The sequence below is a fragment of the Schistocerca piceifrons genome, chromosome 6, assembly GCF_021461385.2.
Source record: "Schistocerca piceifrons isolate TAMUIC-IGC-003096 chromosome 6, iqSchPice1.1, whole genome shotgun sequence".
Classification (NCBI taxonomy): Eukaryota; Metazoa; Arthropoda; class Insecta; order Orthoptera; family Acrididae; genus Schistocerca; species Schistocerca piceifrons.
The window spans coordinates 336,726,717-336,743,208 of record NC_060143.1 but is presented as its reverse complement, the minus strand read 5'-3'; positions in this window follow the sequence as shown (position 1 = coordinate 336,743,208).

Sequence of the window (16,492 nt, the reverse complement as noted above, 5' to 3'; positions counted from 1 at the left end):
ATTGGTTGGCTTTTCCATTGAAATGTCCCATCATTCTGGGCATGGTGCACACAGAATGCCAGTCTGGGGATGCTTTTGCAGTGAACTTCCAGCTACGGTTTTCTCCTCATGACCAAGGGAGACCTCCCGAAACCTTCTTAGAGACTGGTTGACTTGGAATATTTTCAGTTACTTCTTGGACAATGTTATCCAGACAAAAACTGGAATTTAGTGTATGTAATACGTCCCACTTCTGTTTGGACTGTGGCTATGACAAATAAAAATCATGGATTATGATCACCATATCACCGTATTTCTTCAAAATAGTCTCCCCCTGAATCAATACGCAGCTGAAATAGTTGTAAAAATATTCTGCAACAGTCGCTGTAGTCCTTTTTTGATATTGCACTTAATACTGCAGTACAGTTTTTCTAGTTGTCCTTCACTGCCTCGTAATGGTGTTCTCTCACTGCCAACTTCAATTTGGGGAAAAACTAGAAGTCGGCTGGGCCCAAATACGGAGGGAGATCCAGGACAGTGAGCTATCTGTTGGCGCTAAACTTGAGCATGATATTTGCCTTCTCGGCTGGAGTGTCGTTGAGGGGCTACCAGGAACCTACCTCTCGGCATTATAGTGAAATTCGAGAAATGATTTCTTGAGAACAGTATTACTTTTGGGTGGCCGTGCCTGTCCTTTGCCGTCTTGGACCCTGCCGTGTTCTTCATCACCTTAATGTGCGTGCGGTACAATCAGCACACAGGCTTTTCTTTTGCCCATGTCCTTTGCAATGTAGTTCTCGGTATTCCTGGCAGCTCCTCGACTGTCGTGCAAAAATACGTCTACCTGGTGCAATGCTTTTGCTACATGCCGACTCAAGTATGTAACTACTAACATGGTCTTCTCTTCTAATGGACTGATGACCATAGCCGTTAAGTTCCATAGTTCTCAGAGCCATTTTTCTTCTAATGTATATTATTTACTGATGTGATAAGCACTTGATTCTAGGGTTCTTAATTTTTACATATGGACATACAGACCGTTGCCGATAAATGTAATGTGGAAGCAGCTTTCACTGAGCGAATAGTTAATGTGAAGTTGTCTGTCCTTCTGGAGAAGACGAGATTAGATCTGTCGAAATCGCTGTCAAGCTTATTTGAAATCCACCACTTAGTGCAACTTGCTGGCTGTCCGGTATTCCTGCTTTTACACCCAACAGTGTTTAATTGCGTAACATTTGACGTCTACATACACAGTTAAGTAGATAAGCTTTTTGTAATTAATTTACATTACAAAATACATTGTTTCTAACACGTTGTTATTTTCTTACAGGTTTTGAATGTGTCGTATTCATTCTTCACTGTTCTTCGTAATTTCCGTGATGAATAGAAATACCTGACTTCAGTTTGCTTCGCTAATTCCGACCTTCTTTGCCTACAATGATCAATAAAGTGGTACTGGAAATGCTTCATAATATTAGATTAAGTTCATCATTCCCTGTAGATTAACAGGCGTTCACCCAAACAAGCGCGCACACACACACACACACACACACACACACACACACACACACACACACACATCACATCACATCACATCACATCGAAATAAACGAAATACTTTCTTAAAAATAACCACGTAAGGCCAAAATATAATCTCTAATATTATAAAGCCCAGGTGGAAAGGATATCTAAGAAATGTTTGAAAATGTACAAACGGTAGCTTTCTATCCTGAAGTATGTATTTGAATCAGAGGTAGAGGAACAGTGCTTTACGACACAGGTGTAGCATTTGTCAAATGGATTACAAAAATAGCGTTGACAGCACCAAAATTACTGATCAGCCCCGACGGCACTCGGTAGCAGTTCTAGGAAACTGTTCAAGGAGGAGGCTTTCGTAGGAATGAATCTCGACAGGTTCCTTCACATAGTTCGTATGATGAAGCTCAGACGGTAGGCGATCTATCCAAGGAGAAGTCATCAAGAAAGCTAAGCACAGTCTGGGATTGGCCAGAGATTACCGAAGTACTGAAATACAATCTGCGAATGGTATTTGTTGCAGTGTCTTACTAAACATCCGAATATTCTGTGGAATGTTGTAGTCTAATAAACGCACGTGCAGAATCTATCAATGACTGAGGGCGCACCTAAACACTCCCGATATGAGTTATTACCTGTAGCACAGACTGTTTCCCGCGGGGAACAAGTTTCTGTGCTGTCTTTTTGACTAACTCACACCTTCACCTTATAGACTTACACTAGATTGATGCGATATTAGTCTACATTTCGGAGGAAGGAAGAATGAAACTTTGGTGTTTAACGTCTCGTGGAGTACAAATTATTCTGAGACAGGGCACAATCTAAGCTTATGCAGTGGTGAATACAGAACTCAGCCTTGTCATTATCAGTGCAATCAACCAGCTACAGGACTTAGGGAAACATTAAATCTAGATGTGGGTGCTCGAAAGTGGATTTGAAACCAGTGCTCTAGAACTTGAATCCCGTGCCGTAACTGGAGTGCTACATGTACCTGTGACGAAGCGTTACTCAAGAGGAATGAAAGAAAACACGAGAAAACGAGCATAGCGTAGCATCACTATCAACACTGCAATATTGTTTTATAGGAGCCAATAATCAGGACAGAGGTTTCACTAAATACAACACTTGTTACGTCTGTGAAGCTAAACTGAGTTATTCAGGTAGGAAAACTTTGTTTGGTGAATGTTTTTTACTAAGAAAGTATACTGATGCAAAAAAACGGTGTCTGAACTTTTTATACAAGTGATAAACACGTCAAGGTAGCACATTTTGTCACTGGACTCGTCTCCAGATTTCTTAGCGAAGTTGATAAACCTGCACATATGTTCGCTGGCGTTTTCAGTTTGTTTGTCATTGCAACTGTAGTGGAAAATTTAAAAGCAAGATATTCAAGTGCGATGAGTAATTTAACCTCAAGAAAGGTTAGCATCTACACTCAGAATCATACTAACTACGTAGATACAGGTACGTTAATCATTTTCCGTATTTAGGCAGTTGCTATATGCCAAGTATCTGCTGACATCTGAATTATGCGAAGCACTCTACGAGTTTTCTGAATTGCTTATAAGGAAGAGAAAATGTCAATAAAGTAATGTAATTGTAAGCTTAATTACGTGTAAGACCTAGCACATGAGGTACATGATACAATCTTGTATCCAGTTAGTTGGGGGAGAGAGAGAGCAAGATCCCGGCAAGAACGACTTTTATTTATTCCGCTATTGCGTCAAAACCTTGAGTACTATTCACGATAATCAACAGGTCATTTGTGTATTTTAAATTTATTGTAATTAATGAAACATATTCACATTTATCATTATACATATGTCAGCTTCGTGTCCCTCAAATGATATGTTATCGTTTCTGACTTGTTACTAAATTCTCATGAAATGATTTGCTTGAATAGTAAAACGCCAGGAAACTACGTTAAAAACCAAAATAACTTAAATCCCTGAAGAGTCACGCGGAAGCAGGTTTTGGAGGATTCGTCTTGGAGTGGACAGTCGGAGCACTGGCGTGTCAGCTGACTCCAGGCGAGGTCTCTGGCTGACCATCGTGTTGTTGCCGCCGCCAGTGGCGTCTGCGACGGCTGTCGGTAGACATCGAGGCCCTCCAGAAATACGGACTCTACAACGAGCTTCTGACATCACACTCGCCTTACTTCGTGAAATATCGCCTCCACGCAAGGTACTCGTTAACGGTCTTAACTTTTTCATGCGGTGCCGAGAGCTTGCATGCATTTAAAGGCACAGTTATGAATTATTAAACTCGTATGAAATAGTTACCCAATCCCTGCCGGAGTCAGCTTCTGGCACTCATTAAGACTATAGTGTCACATGCTGTAAGGTACACACTGTGGCCTGTCATTCTCGTGGCCTCTGTAGACAACCAGGGCTTTGACCTTGTGCCTAAATCTATCACTGAAAGTATAAAGACATGTGCAGTTAACTAGATTATGGCTGTCAGTATCGATCACCCGTCTGTCTTTCATGGCCCCACACCTTACCACTGCACACCATGAACAAAAGCTCTTGAAATACACAGCTCTACATACTTGAATATGTGGCCTTGTTACACATTAATTATACAGTACTGGAGATGTGCACACATTCAAAACATAGCTGTACTGTCACTTTTGTAACTGAAGACTACAGTTAACTATGTAACAGCATAAACTTGTTAACATTTAAATGACAAACATAGGACAAAAAATATACACAATATAAAACAAGCTATTAGATGAAATTTACTTGGGGAAAAAGAGGTAAAGCTAAATGTACACTAGAGCACTTGAACCAGGACACATGACACCCATCAGTCTGCGAGCAGCAAACTGGTTGCTAGAGGTCACAAGTGTACACTAAGCAGACAGAATGAAACAATTGTTAAATCGAATTGCTGTTACACAAGTGCGAAACAGCAGACTAAGGAATTCACAACAAACGAAAACGAAACTCATGGTAAAAATACGTCACAACAGACCATAAAACACTTCTAAAAACAATCTACTATGGCAATCATACAGTTAACATCTGCATAGAACGACGCCAGTTCTGAGTTGTGAAGTTGTTACAACAGAATTGAATGATTAATTAATTTTATCATTTTCGAATGTTTGGTCTATCTACAACAACTGTCTATTAACGTTTGTGGCCCTACAAATGCCATTTATACTTTTTATTTGACCAATAGTTTTATTTTTAGATTATCTACTGTAACTAGAAAAGTAAAAATAGTGAAAGAATAAACATGCAATATATGCGACAGTTTCTCCACTTGTTCCATTAATTGACTTGTAATACTCGCGTTTTTCTTGTATCCTCGACAGCATATCGCAAATTTTAATATTTCGGTTCTGCCCTCACACTTCCACGACATCCACACACAACTCTGTCCTCTCACTGCTACAACTCACACTAAGGCGGCATCCATTCAGCTAGGTGCCTCTACCTGAGGTCTCTTGATCAAGTGAGCGGCACGTAGGGTTTTCCAGCAAGAAAAAAAGGTGTGCTTTTTACGTAATCGGTAGAGAAGAGAATTTTAATAACCAAAAACTACATCAAAGTGGGCCTGATTTCAGTGCAAAATTTAAATATTCATTTGCATATTAAGAATTGTACTCATCAACATATCAATAAAATATGCGGTAATATCTGTGTTTACTTGTGTTACAGGTTATCTATTATTCAAATACTTTGCTTGATCAACATGATATGCTTACCAATAGCTGAGAGAGAGAGACTAATTTGAACGAGGGGTCATGGCTATGCGAAACATAACTAGCTGTAGGCCCATGTATCTGACTACACAGGAATACAGCGTATAGTTGCAATTTAAATAAATCATCGACGCCAAAAATTATAGTATATGTAATATGATCAATAGGACCAGTAGGAAACATAAGTGAAATACCTGTTGATAGCGCATTTTACACAAAGACCAAGTAGCTATCCCACGCACATATATACAGCTGCATGACAAAGTGGAAAACCAGTATTCGTTCAGTACGAAAACCTACGCCAGAACAGTGTCCCTTCAGGCAGACTGTTGTCACTCTAACTGAAATTCTTGCTAAAACTTCCGACTATCGCTCACAAGACAAACTTGGGACTCCAAGAGAGACGGCGTGAGCAGCGACACGGAGTAATGCAGAATCCAGCCTACAGTGCAGCCTGGTGAAAATATGATGCTTCGGAAAAAAAATTACAGAAGAGTTGTGAGTATAGCAAACAGCTGACTTTTTCATAACATCTTCTCTTGTCTTAAACCAACTGTACGGAATGTTTTCTGTCTTTACATGATGGATGACATTCCAGCAGTATGTTGTAAGCCCACACACAGAAAAACATGTTTTATGTAAATAGTAATCTATGGTCAAGGCAAACAAACAAAACTCAAATCATTTTCAAGTATCCTCTTTCTAAGATAAGAAACGTAGGCATGAAGTGTTACAACGTAGGGCCTACAAAGAAGATGAGGGGAGCAACCTGCTTCTGTCAGCTCTTGTAAACCTAAATAATAAAAAAATAATTGTATAAAAAAACACTTTTATCACGGAAGGTGACAAACTGGACCCTCTTGCACCTCTCAATGCTTCTAACATAAATCAATATTACATACAGATAGCAGATAATAACTATTTGCACTGTACCGAAATCCTTTGCTCACAAACAGAGACGGAAGACACTTGTAATTTCTGCTGCATGCATTTTTTCAGTCTTAAACTTATCCGCAGGCACACACACACACACACACACACACACACACACACACACACACACACAGACACACGACAACAACAACAAGGAGGAAACTGGATGGTTTTCTGTGAGAAATCGGAAAATAGGTGTGCGATAGGCAGTTGAGAGACTTGTTCATGAATACAGGTAGATCACCGGAAGAGATCATGCTGGGCTGAAACTCCAAAGCAGCGTCCAACCGTAAGCAGGGTGGCAGATACGACGGTGCTCGTGACGGAGGGGTTGTTGCCCTCATTCGACGATCTGCAATGGCAGTGCTCGCCCGTCGATCAGGAGAAAATCATCATCCCCACTCCAACCAGTGGAAGCCAGTTTCCACAAACCTGTCCTCCCAGGCAACTGACGCCGGTACTCACGTGAGCTAGTGCGCCTTCTTGAAATTACAATACAAATTTCTAACATAAGACCGATTTACAAAAAAAGGAAAAGAGAAGAAAACTGAGCCTTACTTTAGGATACATTTTCAGGATACCATCTTACCTTAAGGCCATAGAGTAGGCACCACTCACAGTACCTTTACTCTTCTCTAGCTACACATACTAGGTATTTCTGGAGCACCATATACACACATTGACACCGGTGTGTCAGACCCACCATACTTGCTCCGGACACTGCGAGAGGGCTGTACAAGCAATGATCACACGCACGGCATAGCGGACACACCAGGAACCGCGGTGTTGGCCGTCGAATGGCGCTAGCTGCGCAGCATTTGTGCACCGCAGCCGTCAGTGTCAGCCAGTTTGCCGTGGCATACGGAGCTCCATCGCAGTCTTTAACACTGGTAGCATGCCGCGACAGCGTGGACGTGAACCGTATGTGCAGTTGACGGACTTTGAGCGAGGGCGTATAGTGGGCATGCGGGAGGCCGGGTGGACGTACCGCCGAATTGCTCCACACGTGGGGCGTGAGGTCTCCACAGTACATCGATGTTGTCGCCAGTGGTCGGCGGAAGGTGCACTTGCCCGTCGACCTGGGACCGGACCGCAGCGACGCACGGATGCACGCCAAGACCGTAGGATCCTACGCAGTGCCGTAGGGGACCGCACCGCCACTTCCCAGCAAATTAGGGACACTGTTGCTCCTGGGGTATCGGCGAGGACCATTCGCAACCGTCTCCATGAAACTGGGCTACGGTCCCGCACACCGTTAGGCCATCTTCCGCTCACGCCCCAACATCGTGCAGCCCGCCTCCAGTGGTGTCGCGACAGGCGTGAATGGAGGGACGAATGGAGACGTGTCGTCTTCAGCGATGAGAGTCGCTTCTGCCTTGGTGCCAATGATGGTCGTATGCGTGTTTGGCGCCGTGCAGGTGAGCGCCACAATCAGGACTGCATACGACCGAGGCACACAGGGCCAACACCCGGCATCATGGTGTGGGGAGCGATCTCCTACACTGGCCGTACACCACTGGTGATCGTCGAGGGGACACTGAATAGTGCACGGTACATCTAAACCGTCATCGAACCCATCGTTCTACCATTCCTAGACCGGCAAGGGAACTTGCTGTTCCAACAGGACAATGCACTTTCGCATGTATCCCGTGCCACCCAACGTGCTCTAGAAGGTGTAAGTCAACTACCCTGGCCAGCAAGATCTCCGGATCTGTCCCCCATTGAGCATGTTTGGGACTGGATGAAGCGTCGTCTCACGCGGTCTGCACGTCCAGCACGAACGCTGGTGCAACTGAGGCGACAGGTGGAAATGGCATGGCAAGCCGTTCCACAGGACTACATCCAGCATCTCTACGATCGTCTCCATGGGAAAATAGCAGCCTGCATTGCTGCGAAAGGTAGATATACACCGTACTAGTGCCGACATTGTGCATGCTCTGTTGCCTGTGTCTATGTGCCTGTGGTTCTGTCAGTGTGATCATGTGATGTATCTGACCGCAGGAATGTGTCAATAAAGTTTCCCCTTCCTGGGACAATGAATTCACGGTGTTCTTATTTCAATTTCCAGGAGTGTACAATTGTTTGTTTATGGAAATCACTTTCTTGGCGTGGGTGGTCCTGTCATGACATACGATCATTACATATAATTAACACGTTTTCTCCAAGGTATTCCAACAATAACAGACATGAGGTCTCCTTCAAATAAATGGAAATTATTGGTACTCTGGTCTAAGTATACAAATTCTCATATTTTTGTTTACCTATTTCCACTTCATTAATAGTAAAGTTCAAACAAATGTAATTGTGAGAATACAATCGGACATATTTTATAACCAGATTCGCTAGAAAGCGTAATACCTTCTGCATCACCAATGTGAGGGGAAAATGGTACGAAAAACAGGAACACATAAAATTAACAGTCAATAATTTGACACAAAGTACAATCCAGAGCGTTTCTGAAGGAGAATACAAAGAAATCATGTACTTCCTCTCGTTAATGTCATACAACATGGCAAACATTCATCAAAACAACACAAGCGTCTCCATCAACTCAGTACGGTATAGTTGTCATCAACACACTCGTAGTCCACCATTTCGTCTCTAAATGCTAGTTTAAAACCAGTAATTATCGTTGATCTGTCAGTCGCAAAACTTCAGCGAAGAGGGAATATTTATAGTTCTCGTTTCAGCTGTTTTCTTGTCTTCAAACTAATATTTTAATCGTAATATACTCGGTGCTTATTATTTCCTTCAGCTACAGCCTCTAATTAATTCTGTTCAAGCATAAGAATAACAATAATGCCTCTAATTTTCTGTAAATAAGACCTCTATTAATGATCATGTTTTCAGATGGTCGTATAAGATGAGAATGTCATCACGTACAGCAGGAAAACAGTGTATTTGTTTATCTGTAAACGGTTGACAGTGCCTTCCCACTTCAGTAGCGAATTAGCTACAGCATCCCCACACCAGTAAATCAGAAAAACTCAGATACTGGCATGCAGCTTGCGTCATTAAATTCGAGATATTTCATCACAATTAGAAATGCGAACATTTCAGTACTTTTATCGTATATAAATTTGTAAACATGTTGGTAAATATGGGAAAGGCTGTGAGCACCACGGGACTTAACTTCTGAGGCCATCAGTCCCCTAGAACTTAGAACTACTTAAACCTAACTAATCTAAGGACATCACACACATCCATGCCCGAGGCAGGATTCGGACCTGCGACCATAGCGGTCGCGCGGTTCCAGACTGTAGCGCCTAGAACCGTTCGGCCGCTCCTATCGGCGAAAATGGGAAAGGTTATGCTTTTAAACAGTAGTCAGGTGCGTATTTTGAAACGTCATATTATGTTATGTGTTGGTGGAAACTTTTTTGCAATGCATTATTTGTCTTAACAGAACATCAAGGTCAGCATGGAGCCAACGACACTATGGATCGCTCAAGGGTCCCCTCAAAATCTTGTAAGATTACAGTGTTCAGTAAAAGCATCAAATAATGATAGACTTTAGTATTATTGGAAAAACATTTTCACATCACATCAAAATTTTTTTGAAAATCTACTCAAACATGATGTATCTATTGGGAGTGTAACATATGTTCCTCATCAAATGCCACAGTTGAAGTCAGTTGCGAGAATAGAGTCTGGAAAAGTGTTAATAAGTAATTATATAGAGACCTGTACCAATCTTTTTACAGATTTCACACTCATAACCCTATCACACAGCAACTGCTTATGATGTAAGATTCTGCAATGAAGAAACTCAACTTGTAAATTATCAAAGAAGGCGGTACTTATGTACCTAGGATGTTTAGGTTTTTATGTTGGTGACGCCACGTAGTGCTCTGTACTAAAATCACTGACTGCACTGTGGTGGTGAGCCGCCAGCAGTGGTGGATGTGGGGGAGAGATGCCAGAGTTTGGAGATGTTAATGTGAGCGGACGATCTGGACGTGTGTCCGTCAGGGAAAGAAAATTGGCCAAAATAGATGTCAAGAATTTATATGTATGTTATGACTTTTGAACAATATTAAGGTGAACACGTTGTTTGTTCTATTTCAAAATCTTTCATTTGCTAGCTATGTGTCTATCACTAGTTAGTGCCTTCAGTATTAGAATTTAGCTGGCAGTATTGGCGCTCGCTGTATTGCAGTAGCTCGAGTGTCGAATTTTTTTGGGAGGTAAGTGATTCATGAAGGCTGTAGGTTATTAATAGTCTGGGCTATTCTTTTGTAGGGATTACTGAAAGTCAGACTGTGTTGCGCTAAAATATTGCGTATCAGTTTAGAGATGATCAGAATAAGTAAAGAGAAAACTGTCTGAGTACGTTTAGTTTTACTCAGCCGTTTCAGTATCAAATAACGTAGAAGTTTGCCAGCACAGTCTTTCTTTACATTCAAAGCGGAAGTTTCACTTATTAATAAGAATTAACATTATTTTCGTTTGGACGCTGATCCAGCAATGAAATTTATTGTAGAATGCTTTCATTAAGACTTATTTTCTCAAGACTAAATATTATTTCACTATGTTATGGACTTAAATTAAGGAATAGAGACTTGAATTGCATATCAAAGTATATGCTTCATTTTTTAAGTGAGTTGTGAGTTATCGAGAAGTGATACATCTCATTACTAAGGTAAAGTAGTGACTTCAGTTAGTATTAATAATTTGCTTCTGAAAAGCTGATACTTGCTGCTATTAATGATTCCTTATTTTTTCATGTTCTACAGGTGGAAGTTGGAAGCTTATCAAATAATGGCAACAGATCTGCTGTACATGTTTCACATATTGGTTGTACTTTGAATATATTACACATTAGATGAATAAACAATTCGATGATTTATATTTTGGTCAAAGGAAGTGTATACTACAGAGAAAGAAACATTATTATGTTAAACTTAAGTCCACTATTGGAAGGATAAAATTAATAACATGTAGTATATGTCAGGAAGTGGGAATAGTAAGTACTGTTGTATGCAATATGTTATATTTAATAATACCAGTAGCCTTTTGGGCTGTTGTGAGAGCTAATCACGCTGATGTACTGCTTAGTAGCAATATACCACTTTGGTCCATTACCTTGTGACTGGTGGAACGCAGGCCTCTCAGTAACATGCATTTATGTGATGTGCACACAAATGTAGAAAAGACTTATCACATGATGTGGCTCACAAATACTGACAACCAATATTAATGACTGTGGTCTAGAAATACTGATAATAAAAGTAATAAAGTATGACATTTACAATCGGATGTTTGCTAAGTTAGTATGTGATAAGTTCCATAAATAACGTGAGTTTCATGTTCAGCTTTCGATTATGGAGGTGGACAAAGAGAACAGTTATCCCAATTTGGCAACCAAAAGTAATACACCTAACTCTCTCGCATTCCATGGCTGGGGCTGAACGGTCATACATGGAATTATGTATGCAATTCAGTGTCTTGAGGGCAAAATACAAGAAACGGTGCAAAAGTTTGAGATGCATGAAAGTCACAAGTCAGTAGGAAAACGAACTTTGTGGGTCGACTTTCTTTACGATAAACACTTTTCTGTCAACGCCATATATCGCACTGTATAACAGAGACTAATGACTATGTTGGTGTGATGTTACAAGTACTAGCTATTGAAGGCAGATGTAGGTATTCTCTGATGACAGTGGTCAAAACAGTAGTGTCCCTCTTATCCAACACAACTCACTATTATGGTGGCGCCTCGAACGTCTGAGTGGGCGTGGCTATTTCCTCTTTCAGATTGGTGCCCTGTAATGGTGTGACGGCAATGGCCGACAACTGGACTGCCAATGTCGATGGTCAATGAAACTGAAGGGAGTACTGAAATATCTCCAGATCCTTCAAAATATATATGGAGGGATATAATCGGTTTTATATAACTTTTAATTGAGGTTAGCTTAATTTACTGTAAATAGATATAATATTTTACTCTCCTGACTTTACTAAAACATTTAATATGAAGTTATACATGTGACTGAGTAATGAGTCTTCTTCAAAGTTTAATCTGGTTCTTAGTAGAAGTACTTTTCCTTGCTACTCCATCTTTAGGCTTTCTGTAGTAGGGTATTTGAATTAGCTTTTCGGGTCTGTGGTGGTGAAGTTGGTAATGTTCTTTCTGAAGAATTGGCGAAGGTCTCTATACTCTAACCCACTAGTAAAACTTTCCATCACCCCCCTCCCCCCCCCCCACACACACACAGACACTCACAAACACCTGGTTGGCAGTAGGTGTTTATTTGTCTTTCAGGTCTGTCTTCTTCCATCCCTATGTTCTTATATCTTTTATTTTATCTTATATTCCTATTCTTAACTTTCCTTTCTTAATTCCCTATGTGCCACACCATTCCATCCTCACTTTTTCCGTATAGAATAGTCCAGCTGTACAAACATTTCATTCGTCCGCAAACGTAAAATTTTGTTCCAGACTGCTTCCCAAGTTATATGAATACTGAAAAACATTCTGGACCGAGTACTCTATAGCTTAGCACCAAAACGGAAACTAACATTTTTCAGGGTATTATTCTGAAACGAACAATGAATGTAGCAATGTACATAAAATGGACTACATTCATACTTATGGTACTGACACTGAAAAACCAATAGAAACTATAATGTAATAATAAAAGCTTCTAGAATCATTGTTATACTTCAAACATCAGAGATAAAGCCAGGATAATAATAAATAAGTGTATAAAAGTATTGTGACACTAATAGAACTCATACAACTGGTTAACAAAATGATTTTGCCATAATCCGTTTGATTATTGCACTCAGAGAAATAAAAGTGATAGTAACAACAATACATGAAAATGTTTATACCTACACGAGGCTTTCTAAGGCACAGCACAGTTCTACTAAATAATGACAGTGTGAGACAAATATCAAATACATCCAGTATCTTTTATCGTGTGATTTTACGACATGGGCATCCACAGCTTAGCTGGTACACGTTAAAACATTTCTTTCAAAATTTCTTATTAATATTAACTTATAGAAATCGCTTTAGCTGTTGATGATACTTAATTGCAAGGTTATTCATGGGTGGTTTCTTAATACTATAACGGCATCATCAGGTGAAATGTGTACAAAGGCAACTAACAATATAAAAGCTAATTTAGTACTAGACTTTGGCACTTGTCATTAACACTGCCAGTTGAAATGGATGTTGAGTGATCGCGGAAAAGAAACCCAAGAATTAACTGTACCCACAAGTCTCGTTTTGTTAACCTAAAGAAGGGTGACACCCGACAACTAAGCATGGGATGGCTTAAGGGGAAAAAATCGAAGGTGGGCCCACACATTTGTCATTTGTTGTTTTTGTATACACTTTATTACTTAATGACAATATTAACATCGCAGTTTAAAAACTTATTAAAGGCAACAGAAATCTGTGTAAATCTTTAAAAAAATAGTTTTAACAAATATACCATTAAAACCAGGACAGAGTTCATGAAAACAAAAACGTTATATAAACTAAGCGTGACTGCAAGAGGGTTTAACACACAATTTTGCAACAAAATAAATTACAATAATAGCTGTTAAATCTACTAACAAAATTTCAAGCCTACTTAACCGTTACACAGCCAAACAGCATTCATCCAAATCCCGGTTTCTTCATAAGACACGCCACTGGTTGAAGCTGTTGGAAGGCCCTTAGCAATGAATAACCCTTAGTAAAAAATCCCCTAAACAATAAACTGCACAGTCCCTCAAACAGAACAACTAGAAAGACATAAAATTTAAACATAAACGGCCACACATATATACCAACCACACATTAGGAGCAAGGCTTAATATGTATACAATTTACCACATATGAAAAGAAGTTGAAGTACATGCAATGTACATGGACTTGGAACAGACCAGCAGTAACTTTGACGCAATCCTTAATAACCAAACATTAGCCCAAAATTCAAAGTAACCAGAGAGCTACAGCAGATGGTTATGACAGCAAACAAGGAACGAGCAGCCATATTTCTCTAATGACTGTGGATCAAGGTAAGGCTGGCCAGTTTATCTTGATAAGTAACAGATCTTAAACTGCACACGCAGAGAAGTAGTGATAAGGGCGCCAACTTTAAAGAACACTCACGGAGGAAAAAACTGAGGCTTGGCAAAGACACTTTAGCCTCCTGAGCTCTTAAAATTCACCAAACAGCTCTCACTACTGGTCCCCGCACGAACGGGGCCACACCGCCATGGTACGCATGAAAGGATCAACTTTACTTAACCTGAGCCACTCTGACTGCGGCTCGTCGGGGCTGTCGACTGCCGGTCAACCCAGACGCCGTGCGACGATCGGAGTGCCATCACGCCAACAAAGAAACACGCCTCTGCTACGGTTCCATTAAACAGGAACGCGCCGTTTGCCGCTAAAGCTGCCCTGCCAACACAGATCAAAAGTTAACAGTAATCTTTGGGAATAAAACTTCATACAAGAATGACCGGGCAGTAAAAAGGAAACATATAGATTAATGGCAAGCGGGTATCAACAGCTTAAAGTTAACAGTCCTTACAACTACTAATATTTACTACCAATCATGTCAGCACCCACTGATTCAATAACACAAGCATACGCACATACAACCTTGCCTGCCACACAGATCGTGTCACAAACAATTTCCTTCACGAAACCTGTCACTACTCTTACATTTGCACGACATATGGCCTAGAACAGAATCTGCAATTAGTAACGCTGGTCGAGGGTCATGCATTTAGAAACTGGTAGTTGCATTACGAGATCCCATTTGATAGAACAAAGGGATGGCCTTACAATATCAGGTGGTTAAAACTAGAAAATAACACTTATCTCAATTTAGATGAGAAGGAGCCACAACTTGCAGCATTCCAGCCAGGGCGTTATTGCTTCCAATCCACAAAGACGAACTGCAGGATGGCGTAAACCTTAAGTTTGCAGAATAGACCAGGAACTTGCGACCAGGTTGCGTGCTACGTCCATCTCTCCTCGCAGAGCCGCCGCTACCAGCTCTTAAGCGAGCCGGCCAGTCTTGCCCCCGACGGATTTAAAGTTACGCCATTCCTCGAGATCCGCGCCGGAGTCTCCGAAAAGTCACAACCTGCCTGCCACGTGCCCCTCAGCCAACTGACCTCCACAGGCCCCAATAAAGCCAGCAAATCAAACACCTCAACCAAAGACTTTCGCTTATGACACACGATGGACTCCACATTGGCAAGCTAAGCAGCTAATGGTGAAAGTGGAAAGCCAACCCCACACGATGGACTCCACATTGGCAAGCTAAGCAGTTAATGGTGCCGGTGGAAAGCCAACCCACCAATATTAGAGCCGCCACGGAATAGGGGACATGGCGTAAAAAACGCGAAAAACTATGGGAAAACTAACTTAAGCTAAAGTAAAGAACTGGTGCCACATTAGTTCAGTGAAACCGTTCTAAACAGAGAAACGCTACACCTAGTGGTAGCAGATAGTGGCAGCAGATAGGTCGTATCACTGAATAAAAGTTAGGGCAGGACCAAGTGTCGGAGAAAAGAATGTTGGGCAGTGTGCCGAGGAAAGGCAACTGACAAGTGGTGGAGCACGTCGACAGAGTGCGTGAAAGTACCGAGGAAGTAAGACTGTAGCTTTTTTAATAGCACAGTTTTGGAGCCATTACGTGAACATTAAAGTGTAGGTAGAGAAATAGAGCATAGATAATATAGCAACAAAACCATTGTGTATAAAATGAAGATATTACGGTAATACTGTAATAACTGCTAAGCCAAAGGTATTTAAAAATCATTTTAATGAAATGCTAAATAACGTCTACACCAAAAAAGACTTAAAAGTAAGTTTGGTTACAGTTATCAAAAATCCATTATAGTTATTAGAAATTATTTAAAATTCTGGTCAGCATTATAAGGGAAAGATATTGAAAAGGGACAAACAAATGGCCCAACAGTATAAAATAATATTAAACATAAGAAGTACAAATATGTAGAAATACTGACTGCCGGAAGGGAACAGAATTGCTAGAGTCGGTATGCAATGCAAAATGAGAGCGAATAAACAAGAAATCTAAAACTTAAAATACCCGTGCTGAAAGAAACTGTAATGAGAACGTCGGTAGAGATGGGGCAGGGAGTATGCAAAACGAAGGTATGGTGCCTAATTTTCAACTGACAGTTCAGCTTGTGGCCACTAAACTGTTTTAAGTAGTGCAAGATCTGTTCTTCCTCCTAATGTTACAGATATTTGCTCTTGTTACCCATTTACGTGATACTGGAGTCTCTGTTTCCCACCCAACAACAACTTTAAAGGTGTCATGCAATGGCAACAGCAATATCTCATCATTT